Source organism: Otolemur garnettii, unplaced genomic scaffold, assembly GCF_000181295.1.
Source record: "Otolemur garnettii isolate 467f Iridium unplaced genomic scaffold, OtoGar3 scaffold00042, whole genome shotgun sequence".
In the NCBI taxonomy this organism is placed as follows: Eukaryota; Metazoa; Chordata; class Mammalia; order Primates; family Galagidae; genus Otolemur; species Otolemur garnettii.
Window position 1 is genome coordinate 6,659,585 of NW_003852437.1, and position 16,644 is coordinate 6,676,228.

Sequence of the window (16,644 nt, forward strand, 5' to 3'; positions counted from 1 at the left end):
GTATGATAACAGCTCACTGCATACTCCAATTCCTGGGCTCAAGTGATCATCCACTTCAGCCTCCTAAGTAGCTAGGACTAGAGGTGTGCATCACCCATGCCTGGCTAATTTTTAATTTTTTTTTTTTTTTTTTATAGAGACAGGGTCTTGCTATGTTCCCCAGGTTGGTCTTGAACAGTTGGCCTCAAGCAATCTTTCTGAGAATGAGCTGTAAGCTGCCATGTTCAGCTGACTACACATGGTTGAATGCACTCCCTTTTTCAACACTTGCATTTGAATTACTCTTAGCTCCTTTTTTCTTAAAACTAATTCCCTAATCACTTCCTTTCTGTTGAGTTGTCAGATTTTTTCTTTGAAGGTTTTTGTTTCAAATATGTCACTTGAGCTCTTAATAATAGGCTGATTACAGATATTATGCCTAATCCTTTAATTTTTTCAATGTTTTTCTTTTCTTTTTTTTTTTTTTTTTTTTTTCCGTAGAGACAGTCTCACTTTGTTGCCTCGGTAGAGTGCTGTGGTGTCACACAGCTCACAGCAATCTCCAGCTCCTGGGCTTAGGTGATTCTCTAGCCTCAGCCTCCCAAGTACCTGGAACTACAGATGCCTGCCACAATGCCCAGCTATATTTTTGTTGCAGTTTGGCTGGTGCTGGGTTTGAACCTACCACCCTCAGTATATGGGGCCGGTGTCCTATTCACTGAGCCACAGGGGCCGCCCCTTCAATGTTGTTTTAAAATACAAAGGCTTAAAATATTTATGTACTTAAAACCATAATAACATTTGTGACTCTCCCCACCCAATTCTAAGCTCAGAAATATCTTTTATCTCTAGAAACTTGACATTGATAATCAGTTATTTTTCTACTTTTCCTTATGATTTATTTTTTCGAATTTTACTCTATAATCTACTTCTGTTTCCCCGTAAGTTATTGGCACCTGTTTCAAAATCACTTAATAAATAATCCTTTCTCTAATCATCTGCGGTTCTTTAATACATTTTTACTTTTTTATATTTCTTGGCTATCTGACTTTGCTAAGATCTCAGATCAAGGGTTACCTCCTCATAGGACAATATCTATATAAATGATAACATGCTTTTTCTTTGTCCAAATTCAATCTTATGATGTTTTACTGTATTCTCAAAATTTCTGGAAGAATGTTAAGTCCCTTTACTCTTATTTTTAAGAGGAAGGCTTCTAATATGTATCATTTCCATGCCAGCCTGCTTTTATGTCCCCTTAGAGAGCCAAGACCCTGAGCTAGACAGAAATGGAGGTCTTTGAGACCCATGTGGCCCCAAAGATCAGCAAAAAACCCTGACTCAAGTGTGAAAAGAAAACATTAGAGTCTATTCATATTTTAAAAATTTCTCCTTTTATAAATCTTACAGTACATATAGTATTAGCAAATCAACATGTAAATATAATTTGTAAATAATTTACATAATATATTACGATCTGTTTTCAATGTAGTAATTTTCAACTGGTATGCTGTCAGAGAATCTTAGGTGTACCGTGAAAATTTTTAAAAATGATTAATTAAAATATTTTAGAAAGAAGTTCAAAGCACAGTAAGCATATTCTTATTTTTACTTTTTATTTTGATCAACATAATTTAAGGGTGCTGTAGAACTTTAAAAAAGGCTAAAAACACTGTTTCAGTGTTTTCTGTTAGCTCATATGGATGGGTAATCAAAAGGCCAATGATTCCTGCTCTACTGCATCTCACTCCCCTCAAGTAGGCTCTATTTTTTTGTCCCAACCCAGCTCATGCCTCTTCCCCATACTCCTATGCCTTGCACCAAAACTGCCTAAACTACTGCTTCAGTATCAATATCCTCCATACGTCTTCTCAATTCCTTCTCCTACATTGCCTTCACTAAAACTTGATGTCACATGAAGAAATCACTTATGTTTGTATTTACGGTCCTTTTGAGAAGTGGCATTTTAAAACAAATTCTTGAGGGACTTTACCTAACAACCACAATCAGTGTAAGCTAATTGTTTGTACCCTTAATGCATCCCAAACAATAAAAAAAAAAAAACTCTCATACTCCTCATTAGGATTAGCAAGTTCATTCTTAAATTATCAAGGGATTGTAATGTATCTAGACAAAAGAGTACATGTCCCAGTATCCTTCAAAGCAAAATATGGCTATGTAGCTAAGACTTGATATGTAACCAGAAATTGTTGGGAGAGACTTCTGGAAAGTCTCCTTAAAAAGCATTACAACAGGGTAAAGAGCTTACCAACTTTCTCCTCCCTGATATCTAAAATAAAAATACTAGATGACTGATGCTCTTATTCAAAGATCCCACCTGACAGGAATATGTGACCCATAACAAGAAAAAATATAAGCCAACATACAAGCATATCAAACAATGAAAAAATAATGGAAATAGGAGATAATGACATTAAGATACTAGGAAATTATTATGAAAGGCCAAAACAAAAACAAAAAAACCCCACCAACCCCCCCCCCCCAATTCACTGGATAGGATTGACAGTATAGACACCAAGAAAGAAAAGATTCCAGGACAAAGCAATATAAGCTACTCAAATAAAAGAAGAGAAAGAGGACTATGGGATAAAAAAAATAAAAAAAGAAGAAGAAGAAAAAATAAAAACTAAAAATGAAACCCAAATCTCTCTTGAGATATGGGAACATATCAAGTATTCTAATACACAGGTGAGATTAGATTCCCCAAAAATGGGGGGAGAGGGTGGCAAAAGAAAGTGCTAAAAGACAAAACTGACAAATTAAAATTCTTTATCCAGCAAAATAGCATTCAAGTATAAAATAAATGCTTATTTTTAAACAATAGAAGCTGAAATAATTCATTAGCAGCAAGTCTGATAAAAAAATGATAAAGCTCTTCCAGGGGAAAGAAAATGATACCAGATTTAAAACTTGAATCCACATAAAAGAAGGAATAGCACTGAAATTAGTAAAAATAAAAAAGGTTATTTTCTCATTTTATAAATTTCTTTAAAATAGAATGGACTTGTTTAAAAAAACACATTATAGAATTTATGCATATATGTAAGTACAATATATGACAACTGTAGTCAAAGGACAGGAGGGAAAAAAGTTCTTACCTTATATGTTAGCATTAGGTGGTATATTGATGAGGCAGTGGACTATGTTAAATTATGTAAGCACTAAAGCAATCACTAAAAAAGTTAAAATAAGCCCATAGTAGAGTTAAAAAAGACTTTAAAAAAAACTTACAATTATCAAAAAGTCAGAAAAAGAAAACAAAACAGATAACACAAATAGAAAACCAATAGCAAGACAACAGACCTAATCCTAAACACATGAATATTACAAGTACATTAAATATAAATGGTTTAAATACTTTGATTAAAAGACAGAGGCTATCATACTGGATAAAAAAGAGCCAACAAGATGCTGTCAATGAGATCCCACTGAACTGAAGTAATAAATGCCAGCAAAGTATTTTATATGCCACAAAAATAAGTTTTGCAAAAGGAGAAATAATCTTTCCCAGACAATCAAACACTAGGGTAATTTGTTACCACTAGTCCCAGCCTATAGTACTTTATACATGGAAAAGAGCAATGAAGACCCCACCAGTGTAAAACACCCAAAAGTAAAAGCTTACCACTCTTATAAAACAGGTAACCCAAGAGAGAAAACCAAGCAATTAGGTTATCATTCAACATGAACAGAACAGCATCTCACATATCAAAACTAACACTGAACATGAAGGCTCTTAATGCTACATTTGAAAGATACAAACTGGTTGAACGGATGAAAAAATACACCCCAAGTATACAAGAAACACATTTAACTTGCAAGGATGCTCACAGACTCAAAGTAAAGGGATGGAAATAAATATTCCACATAAATAGAAACCAAAAGCAAGGAATATCTATGCTCTTATTAGATATAAAAAAGACTACATTAACAATGGTAAAAAAAGACAAAGATAGTTATTATGCAATGATAAAGTGTGGAATTCATCAAGAAGATAAAGCAATCCTAAATATATATGTACCCAACATAAGAATTCCCACATTCATAAAATATATTCTATATCTAAGCAAAGAAATAAATAGCAACATAATAGCTGAGAACTTCGACCCTCCACTGACAGACTGAGACAAATCACTGAGGTAGCAGATCAATAAAGAAAGACTGAATTTTAAACAGGACTACAGAACAAATAAACCTGATATTCTTTTCATCACTGCATTTTCCAAGATAGATATGTTAGCCCACCAATCAAATCTCAGCAAATTAGAAAAACTGAAATTATTCTGTGTCTTTTCAGATCACAAGGGAAAACTACTGGTAGTCAATATTAAGAGGAATTCTCAAATCTATACAAAGTCATGGAAATTAAATAACATGCTGTTCAGTAATCATTGGGTCAATTTAACAAAATTAAGACAGAAACCAAAACATTTTTCAAATAGAATGACATACATGACACAAGCATCAAAAATCTATAGACTAGAAAAAGCAGTGTTAAGATGGAAGTTCATAGCCTTACATGCTTGCATCAAAAAGACAGATCACAAATTAACAACTTCATATCACACCTCAAGGAACTAGAAAAAGAATACGCCAAACCCAAAGCTAGAAGAAAAGAAATGAAGCTCAGAGGAGAACTAAATGAAATGGAAACCAAAAAGCAACAACCAATGAAAAAACCTGATTCATTGAAAAGATAAACAATACCTGTAGGCATCTAGCTAGATTAACCAGAAGAGAAGAAAAGTGACTCAAATAAGCTCCATTAGAAGTGAAAAAAGAAACATTACAACTGATACCACAGAAATACAAAATATCATCCATGATGACTATGAAAACCTCTATGCACGTAAAACAGAACATCTAGAGGAAATGAATAAATTCTTGGCAACACACAACCTGCCAAGTTAAATCAGGAAGAAATACAAATCCTGAACAGAGCAATAATGAGACGAGATCAACCCACTAAGAAAAACTAACCCAACAACAATAAAAAAGGCCCAAATTTACAGCCAAATTTAACCAGACCTACAAAGAAAAATTAACACTCATTCTACCAAAACTGTTCTGTAATATCAAAAAGGGAGAAATCCTCTCTAACTTATTCTATGAAGGCAGTATCACCCAGATACCAAAGCCAGGAAATGACACAACAAACAAAGAAAACTATGGACCAATGTCTCTCACCAATGCAGATGAAAAAATCTTCAACACAATGCTAACAAACTGAATACAACAACCCATCAAAATAACAATCCAACACTATCAACTGGAATTCACCTAGGGATGCAGGTATGGTTCAATAAATACAAAGCAATAAACATAATTTACCACATAAACAAAATTAAAAACAAAGACCAAATGGTCATCTCAATAGATGCAGAAAAAAGCATTCAATAAAATCCAGCATTCCTTTATGATTAAAAACCTTCAATAAATTAGGCATGGAAGGACCATATCTCAAAATAATAGGTAAAAGTCATATGTGACAAACCCATAGCCAACATCATACTGAATGGGGTAAGCTGAAAGCCTTTTCTCTAAGAACCAGAACCAAGGATGCCCACTGTCACCATCTCTATTTGAACTAATATTGGAAGTTCCAGCCAAATAAGACAAGAGAAAGAAATAAAAGGCATTCAAATCAGGAAAGAGGAAGTCAAATGATCTCTGTTTGCTGATACGATCTTAGACCCAGAAACCTCTAAAAACCCCACCAAAGGGCTCCTAGAATTTACAAATTAATTCAGTAAAGTTTCAAGTTACAAAATCAATGTATATAAATCAAAAACATGGCTACATGCTAATAATAGTCAAGCTGAGAGTCAAAACAAAATAATATACTTAGGAACATGCTTGACCAAAGAGATGAAAGATCTCTGTAAGGAGAACTATAAAACATTACTAAAGAAATCACAGATGACACAAACAAATGGAAAAATACCTTATGCTTACAGATTGGAAGTAACATTTGTTAAAATGTCTGTACTGCCCAAAGTGATTTATAGATTCAACACAATTCCCATCAGAATTCCAACATTGTTTCTTCTGGATCTAGAAAAAAATAATCCTAAACTTTAGGATTATTCCTAAAGGTTAATCCTAACTTTAGGATTATTCCTTTATATGGAACCCAAAATGACCCTGAATAGCCAAAGCAATCACAAGCAAAAAGAACAAATCCAGAGGAATCCTATTACCTGACTTCAAATTATACTATAAGGTTATAGTAACTAAACAGCATGGATACTGGTTTAAAGGTAAATACAAAGACCAATCAAAGAGAGTAGAGAATCCAGAAATTAAACCATGTATTTATGACCAAGTTATTTTTGACAAAGCAGACAAAACATACACTGGGGAAAGTAAGCCGTATTCAATAAATGGGAAAGCCACACGCAGAAAAATAAAATGGATTCTTATCTCTTACCATATAAAAAAGTTAACTAGAAAGATTAAAAATTTAAATCTAAGACCTAAAACCAAGAAAAGTATAGAAAGAAATATAGGAAAAATTCTTCTAGACATTGGTCTAGGCCAGTGATTTTCACCTGTTATGCCACAGGATACTAGGGTGCTGTGAGAGGATCTTAAGTGTGCTGTTAAAATTTTTAAAGATCATTAATTCTTTTCAAAAGAAGTTCAAATGTGCTGTGAGATAAAAAAGGCTGAAAAACACTTATCAAGGCAAAAAATTTATGAGTTTGATCCCCAAAGCAAATAAAGCAACAAGAAAAATGAAGCGGACTTAATTAAACTAAAATGTTTCCACACAGCAAAGCAAATAGTCAACAGAGTAAACAGACAACTTGGAGAATGGGAAAAAAATTTTGAAAAGTATATACCCAACAAGGGCTAATATCTAGAATCTAGAAAAAACTCAAATCAGGAAGAAAAAAAAATCAAAATCAAAAAGTAGGAGACATGAACAAATTTCTCTCAAAAGATAGACTAAGAAAGGTATGAAAAAAAGCTCAGCATCACTAATTACCAGTAAATGCAAATTAAAACCACAATGAGATTATCACCTTGCCACTCTCAGAATTATTATTATTAAAAAGTCAAAAAACAATAGATGCTGGTGTGGTTGTGGTGAAAAGGGAATGCTTAGACACTGTGGGAATGTAAACTTGTGCAACCACTATGGAAAGCAGTATGGAGGCTACTTGAAGAACATAATTAGACCATTCAATTCAACCATCTCCCTACTGGGAATCTACCCAAAAGAAAATAAGTCATTTAATAAAAAAAAAAAAGACACCTGGATCCAAATAATCATTGCACAATTCACAACTGCAAAGATAAGGAAACAACCTAAGTGCCTGTGAACAGAGGGGATAAAGAAAATGGGGTTTATATATATACATATATACCACAGTACTACCTAGACAAAAAAAGGAATGGAGTATTGATTGCATTTTGCAGTGACTGAGATGGAACTGGTGACCATTGTCCTAAGTGAAGTATCTCAGGAATGGAAAACCAAATAACACATGCTCTAATAAGTGGGAGCTAAATGGTCATAAAGAGCTGTCATGGGCTTGAAAACTAAGAAAGGAGAAGACTGGGAAGGATAACAATTTACCTGTTAAGTACAATATACATGATTCTGGTGATGTGTACTGGAAGCCTTGACTCTGGCATGATACAATTCATTCATGTAGTAAACACTTGTACTCCTTAAATGTCTTGAAATTCAAAAAATCCCCTCATGCTGTCCCTTGGTAGCCAAACCCTCCCCTAAACTAAACCACTGGCAAACACTGATGCTCTTCATCTGATAGTTATGTCTTTTCAGAATAACATAAATGAAAACATGTAGTATTTAACCCTGTGTGATTGGCTTCTTTTAGTAAATACAAACATGGCTTTACTTTCATAATGAATTTTGGATTCACTCGTGCTGTGTGTATCAGCAGTTTGTTTTTCTAACTGTTGAGCAGTATTCTATCATGTCAATATTTATTCACTTGTTAAAAGACCTGTAGATTGTTTCCATTTTTGAGCAATTAAGCTCTAAAAACTTTATTCACTGTTTAAACTATAAACTGCTATAAACACATGTAAAGACAAAAAAGAAAACTGAAGCTCACAAAATAAAATTGCCCAAGATCATGCAGCCAATAAGTGACAGACTGGGATTTGACTCAGCTCAGTCTGGCTTCAGTCATTGTACCATGCATCTAGAAGAAACCTCTCTTTGTATAAACTTATATAACTACAAATTTTACATAAATGGGACCATGTCATTTTACGTATTCTTCTTTCCTACATAATCTTTCACAGTTACATTTTTTTAATGAACCCTAACAGACTTGATAGGCATTTAGATTTTCAATTTCATGTATTATAAAAAACAGTATCGGTGTGTCTACTTTTTATACTGTCATTATCTTTTTAAGATACATTTTAATATACTGCACTACTGAATTAAAAAGTCCAGTATAGTAGTCCTTCCCTATCTGGGGTTTTTGCTTTTCATACTTTCAGTCACCTGTAATCAATGAAAACGTTAAATAGAAATGTCCAAAAATGAACAATCTGTAAGTTTTAAATAGTATGCTATTTTGAACGGTGAGAAAATCTTGCGCCATCCCTCTCTGTCCCTTACTTCATCACAAGATGAAATGAGAATGGTATAATAAGACATTTTGAGAGAGAAAGAGAGTTAAAAAGACCACATTCACATAACCTTTCCTGAAGGATACTATTATAATTGTTCCATTTTACTGTTAGCTAGTGTTACTAATCTCTTATATTGCTTCACTTAGAAATTAAACTTTATCACAGGTACACAAGTATAGGAAAAAACAGCACATCTAAGGTTTGGTTCCATCTATGGCTTCAGGTATCTAGGGGAGGTTACAGAAGATACCCTAAATAAGGTGTGGGGGGGAGGCTATTGTATTTGTTCTCTTCATATGACCCCTGTTTAATCAATTTGTGATCATCAAAGACTAAGAAAGTCTTAATCTGATAAGAATCTCACCGCTCCAATCATTTATCTTATTTTTTTCTTAAAAGAAACTAATACCTAAGGGGAACAGGTGACACATGAAGTTATAGAACAATAGGTAATAAACATGTGTAGAGGACGCCAAGAGACAGACGACCTCTAAGCAAGATGATTTACAGCTGAGGGGTGGACTATCAGGTGATTTGTCCACAGGAGCTCCTTATGGAGAAGGAGCCCGTGCCCTCAGCAGGTAGTCATTGTTAATTACATTGTTAATTACTCCCCTCACCTGTATCATTCCCTTTCAATAAAAGGCTGGTGCAGAGGTTGCTCGGGGCTACTCGCAAAGTAAGGGCTAGTCTACCTTCCACAAGCTTGTACTTCTAATCCACCTCTTGCCTGGTTCCTTCCTGGAGAGACCAGGGCCACAGGAGCCTGATAGGTCACGACAAACATGAATGCTTACATAATTTTAAATTTTAATAACTTTAATAAAATGATGCCCATGAATGAAAACTAAGTGGAAATGTGGCAAAATGTTATCACCAGTGATTATAAGTGGGAAACTGTGTTACTTCCTTTCTTGATGCTTTCCTATCTATTTCAATTTTTCTATAATGATGTATTAATTAGACTAATGTTTCTCAAGGGTGGCAACAATAATACTGCCACTTATAGAAAAGCATGAAGGGTTACTATTTATTTTTTATTTTGTGTTTGTTAATACAATGTTGGGGGGGGTCTACTGCCATTTAGAACAGTGCTTCTCACCCTTCCTAATGCCATGACCCTTTAATACAGTTCGTCATGTTGTGGTGACCCCCAACCATAAAATTATTTTCGTTGCTACTTCTTAACTTTAATTTTGCTACTGTTATGAAACATAATGTAAACATCTGATATTTGGCGACCCCTGTAAAAGGCTGAACTGCACTGGGTACTCCTGATGACAAAAAATTGATCCTTAAGATGTTAACAGTGTTTCTAAAGAGAAATAACATTAAATTGTGATTTTAAAAAAAGGGGGTAAAAAAGCAACAATAAAACCCCCCAAACCTAAAAACCATAACATGCCACAGAAAAATTAAAGAAAACATAAAAAAAGTCAACACAGCCCAATGAAGAATTTGAGTGAAAGCAAAAACTTATGGAGCACGGTTACTGAAACAACCTATATATAATCTTGTGCTGCTCAAGCTTATGACAGCATCTGCTTTTAAAAATCAAACATAAATGTCATAAAAAACAAATCTTATCAGAGATGCTTAAATTTATACAGGTGCCAAAGAGAAGTGAAAGTTAAGAATGGGTTATTTGACTCCACAGACTTTGTCCTTTCAATTTTATAGTTTTTTTTTCTAAAGAGCTGCAAAATGAAATAACTTAAAAAACCAAAGTAACTATTAAAATGACTACTTTTATAAAGTAACATTCAGATTGGCATACATGTTCACCAGTGGTCCAAGTTTGGGTATGTTTTTATTATTAATCTGTCATCGCTATAGTAAAGTATCCTGAGTCAACTCACAATTAAAAAAAATAAGTACTTAAACAACAGGGCTACAGATAACAATTAATCATAGTCAGAAACCAGCAAAGGAGAAGAACCTCTTCTCTTTACTAAGCTAAGCTTGTCTGACTTTTAAAAATCCAATTTCTTTTTGATTAACAACAACAAAAGGCAACAGATTATCAACACTAATATCCTTCTTATTTACCTATATCAATGAAGAAATACAATAGTAGTTGGCCTTTATTTAGACTAAATTAAAATTTTCTGCTTGTATGTCCTGTTAACATCTCAGAAATAAAATAAGTACGTTTATTTACAACTTCCAGAGCTGTACTGTATTTAATTTTCTATGATCATATAAACAAATGAAGACCCTCAAGAACATTTATATACTCTAATTAAAAGTTTATTGATTTTACAATGTTCCCCCCAGAGGAAACCTAAAAACAAAACAAAACAAAAAACAAACTTGAAACTTTACCCACTTACAGCAAACTTAAAAAGGAAGGCTCTTTCTGGATTTAGCTTTATCTATAGCATCAAACCTGGCAAAATCAAAATATTTATCAGACAGTGCCTGCTTTTAGTAGGGATTCATATTTTCTGGCTTTATTAAAGAACAAACACACAAAGCAGTGAGATCTATATGGTTAACAAAGTCTGTTCTTCATTTCCATTCTCTATTTAGGAATCTCCCAGATTATTAATTCATTGGCTTTTTGTCCCCTTTAATTTGTCACCAATTTAATGAGTCCCTTTCCCCTCACTCAGTAACTGGTTCACTTATTACTTGCTTCCACCATCAATTTTTCCTTCAACCATTTCCCACCCAACATCTGTCATTCAGGTTCTGGTTTTATCATTTAGTAACAGAAGGACTAGAGTGACTGTGAGGATCAAATCAAATATCCTGTCTAGAAGGAAAGCATTGTCAACAAATGCTAGCAACTACATGGATGTTAGTTGCTTGGCTTCTTTATTAGGTCTAAAGCCTATGGCCATAATTCTCTCTGGAGACCTAACTACCTAAAAATTTAGGCCAGTTAAACAAACATGTTTGGAGCACCTACTCTTTATTATGTAAATCTCTCTACTAACCTACCACTGTCAGGTACTGTAAAGAATCGGGAACATCCAGAACTAAGCAAACCTTTCCTAAGTTTAAGGTTTAGAAGAGAAAGATAGGCAAATGATATAGCAATTAAGGTAAAGATACACATGGTAAAAATAAGGTGACCACACGTCCGATTTTTAACAATTTGTCCAGCGGTGTTTTAGAAAAGTCCCAATTTTTGTAAAGAATGCAGGACAAGCTAGGGAACGCGGGAGAACAGGAAGGGAATATACAGTTTTTGGCTGCCATGTGGCTATTTTACCAGGATATGAATTTTATATTATTTTTGTTAATTTTATAATGTTAAACTTTAATAATAACAAATAATTGTTTAGAACTGATTATCGAGAACTGCTTATCAAAGTTTGCGCTGTTGTCGGGCCCGCCCCCAGGCCCGCCCCTCCTCCCAATGGTGTCCCGCTTTACCAGTGTTAAAATCTGGTTACCTTAGGCAAAAAGGACAAAGAGAAAAAATATCTTTAAATTGGGGGGTTTAAGAGGCGGTGTCCCGGAAAAAGCAACATTCAAGCTAGTATCTTTTTAAGGACAAATACAGAGTGGGTGTGGGGGAAAGAGATATCTAGGCAGAAATAATATAATGTTAGAAGGTCTGGAGAGGAGAGAAAGTTAAGTAATGTTCCAGAAACAGAACAAAATCCAGACTAAGACTCCAAAAGATGATACAGAATTCAAATTATGACGGGCCATTGAAGATACATATTTCAGGATACACGTACGGATCCATGTGTATATAATTTTGTAACCTATACTTCCATATAACTTTTCCTCGGGTTATAAATGATGCTTTGTAATTTCTAAACAATTACATTGCTTTCCATCCTGTGGCTATAACATAATTTACTTAACCATTTTCATAACGATATATATTTAGGTTATTTTTAGTTTATCACAAATATGTAACTAATCATTCAGGAAATTTTGCATAAAGCTCTTACTGTATTTGTGATTACTTTCCAAACACAAGTTTACCAAAATTGAAATTACTGAATTACGGAAATTTCACATTCTGTCAAAATGTTTTCCCAAACTTCACACCAATTCACTTAAATATGTGGGCAGAGATTGTACCACATACTCATTTATATTAAGTCATACTTTTACAGTGAAGAACTGTTCTGTCATTTTAATTTACATTTGTTACTAATTAAACTGAATGTTAACAATTAGTATTTCCTCCTTCAGTAGCTGTCTGTATTCCATGTTTTCTTTCAGAAAACAAAGAGACTCATTAAATTGGTGACAAATTAAAGAACCTGTCAATTCACAGATCTTACTTTTTTAAAAAAGTATTTGTATGAATGTTTTATGTATTGGGGATATTGGCCCTTTATCTCTTGTCTACCGGGAATATTTTTTCCTAATGTTGTATCTGTTAAATTAATTTGTACTATTTCTGTCATACAGAATTTCTGAATTTTCACAGCCAACTCCATCATTTGCTCCATGTTTTTCCAGTAAACATTTGAAACAGACCTTTTAAAGGCAACAGAGATTACATGTTTGAAGCAACAGCTGAGAAGCTATGCCAATAGTTGAGGTACATATAAGGTGTGGGTATGAAAGTGATGACTGGCTGGTTGTGAGATATGAGGAAAGAAGGAAAAGGTTAATTTTTAATTACCATAAATATCAGTGTTGGCTTAAGTAGAAATTCTTTTAATGGTAAATTAAACCTCTAAAAATACAGAAGTTTATAAAAATAGAGTTCTGTTTTTACTTTTTTTTTAGATCTAAAGAAAAGAGATAGAGAAGTTTTAGAACTTCTAAAAATATAGTTGTTTTACCTTTTTTTTAACATCTAAAGAAAAGAGATAAATATGATGCCTTTAACTCATACTTGACATAAAAGAAGCAATTTTCTCAATAATATTTAGGAAACCAGCATAACAGTGTTATGAAAAATCTCAAAATGATACCACTTTAAAAGAAAGCCTGAACCAACTCAGTAACATTCCTTGGGAAGGTGGGCTAGAAAACAGAGTAGGGCACAGCCACTCTGGAGAGCAGTTGGGCAGCTTCTTTCTCTTTATGCTAAATGCAATTACCACATGCACTTTTGGGCGTTTATCCCAGAGAATTGAAAATTAGGTTCACACAAAAAACTATATATGAATATATTAGCTTTATTCATAATTGCAATGAATTGGAAACAACCTAAATGTCCTTCAGTGGTTAAATTGTTAAATTATGTAAACACATTCCAAGGAATAATATGGAACAAAAATAAAACAAAACAAAAAAACAACACTTGGATCAATCTCCAAGGTATTAGGCCAAGTGAAAAAAGCCAACCTCAGGAGCTTATACAATGTATGATTTCATTTATGTAACATTTTTTAAATCATAAAATTTTAGAAATGGAGAACGGGTTAGCAGTTACCAGGAGATGGGGGCTGGAGAAGAAGGTAGGTGTGGTTATTAAAGGGCAATAAGAGGGATTCTTCTTATGAACTGTTCTCTGTCTTGAGTATGGTGATGGGTACAGATACTTACACTTGACAATATTATTTAGAAATATATATATATTTAAATAATCCCCAGTAAGGCCAGAAATAAATTATTTTTGGAAATATTAAGTATTAGAAAGGAGAAGGCACAAAGTACATACCATAACATAATCTATGCCTTAATCTAAAAAGTCCTAAACATAATGCACACACATACACACAAAATACATGTAAAACTGGGACTATCTGAATAAGATTGCTGGATTGTATCAATGTCAATATTTATTCTGGTTATTATATGCAAGATATTACCATTAGGGGATGCTGGATAAAGAGAACACAAGATCTTTCTGTATTATTTCTTACAACTATCTGTGGATGTATAATTATCTCAAGATAAAAAGTTTAATTTAAAAAACTTATGGGATTCTTTCTAGAAATGGAAGGGTGTTTTAAGCATGAAGAAATTTACTATTCTGATAATACTTTCCACGTAAAAAATTCAAAGAAGTAAATAAGCAAGTTAGTTAGCACTTCCACAGGTAGCCAAAAAATTTGATATATATTATTTCAATATTTGTTACTAATTTAAAAAGAAAACAAAAGACCAATTACTATATCAGCAATATTAAGACAATTTTTTAAAATGATGAAATTTTTAAATAATTACCATTAAGGCCAGAAATAAATAATTTTTGGAAATACTAAGTATTAGAAAAGAGGAGTCACAAAGTGCATACCATGACGACATGATCTATGCCTTACTCTATAATATTATAAACATAACACTGGAATAAGTGCTAAATATATAGTATTAGGATTCTTTCCATTATGTTTCCTTCCTAATTACTAACAACATGTTAAAAAGCTAGAAACTATTGTATAGTTAATTTATTTAATCAACAGATAAAATGTACAGGTATCTGCCATGTCTTAGGTATGGTCTCAGGAGTTAGAAATTTGACAATTACCAACATGAAACATACTTCTTACTCTTAGGGAGTTTACATTCTAGTGGAATATTAATACTATCTGGAGAGAAGGCATTTATTAAGAATTTATAAATCCCACTTATGTGCCATGTAAAAGAAAGATATCAATCCCTGCCTTCTAGGAGAATCAAGAAGACTGAAAGGTAAATAAATGTTAACCATGTGATAAGATTGTGCAAAAGAATAATTTCTAGACCATCCTATACAGGTCATGAAAAGTAATTTTGGCAAGATGATTCCAGGCAGAAGGCAGCACACATGTGTATAAAGCCCCTGAGGTACAAGAGATATGAAGTTTTTTATGATGCAACAAACAGTTTGGTAAAATAATCTTACATTTTTTTCTCATAAAAAAATTCTTCCTGGTTGGAATTTGTAAAATTCTTATTTGTTCTAAGATTATAGAAATGTAGCCCTTAAAACATTTTTCAGTTGACATTTATACCTTTCACGCAAGTTGAAATATAAAAAAATGTGATTTCTATAGTATCTCAAATATTAACATTACAAATCATATCACTCTTTTAAATTAAATTAGAATATCATAGCAACTTTATATTTATCACAATCTAATTTAAAATACAAAAAGCTCTTTTTTAAAAGTCAGAAATTATACACTGTTCTTTTTTCTGGTAATTTGTATCTTCATATATTTAACCCACAGAATTTCATTTTACAGGGAGGTATTTCATGTTCAAACTTCTTTACTTGATTATCCCATCATACTTCTCTGCAACTAAAAGTACATAAAAGCTGAAATTTAAATTTTTATAAAATTTCCTGTGAAGGTGTTAGGTGTTAAAATTTTCTTCTAGAATTGAGTCTACAATTATTATATAATTGATCAAAACAAAAATATTATATAATATTTCAAAAATTATTAAATACAGAAAGTAAAATTTTGTTAGCAAAGCATCTTATGAGCTAAATATCTGAATTAATATTATTTACTGTCATAAAGAGCCTGAGTAAAGTATCAGGGTTCTATTCCTACTTTCATTTTTATAAATTTAACATGAGAAAAGCTTTATTCATTCATATAAAGAAACAATGATAATAGAAGGAGTTTTGCCATAGCAAAACTAATGAATTCTTTAAATTCTTTCTGGGTTATAGGCTAAGAACCATATAATCACTTACCTTTTTTTTTTTTTTTTTGAGACAGAGCCTCAAGCTGTCCCCCTGGGTAGAGTGCCATAGCATCATAGCTCACAGCAACCTCCAACTCCTGGGCTCAAGCAAGTCTCCTGCCTCTGCTGCCTCCCAAGTAGCTGGGACCACACGTGCCCGCCACAATGCCTGGCTATTTTTTGGCTGCAGCCAGCATTGTTGTTCAGCGGGCCCAGGCTGGATTCGAATCTGCCACCTTAGGTGTATGTCACATGGCTGGCGCCTTAGCCACTTGAGCCATAGGCACTGAGCCATAATCACTTATCATAAAATAATATTTTTAAATTTTTTTTTTTTTTGAGACAGTCTCATTATGTTGCCCTTGGTAGAGTGTGCCATGGCATCACAGCTCACAGTAACCTCAAACTCTTGGGCTTACGTGACTATCTTGCCTCGCCTCCTAAGTAGCTTGGGACTATGGGCACCCACAC

The 16,644-nt window shown here is 33.3% G+C and overlaps 1 protein-coding gene across 2 annotated transcripts in view; it reads right to left on the reverse strand.

The window, feature by feature from the left end:
- VTA1 (vesicle trafficking 1) overlaps nucleotides 1–16,644 on the reverse strand; it is a 69,300-nt gene that overhangs the window by 48,377 nt on the left and 4,279 nt on the right. The gene's annotated exons all lie outside the window — the stretch shown is intronic.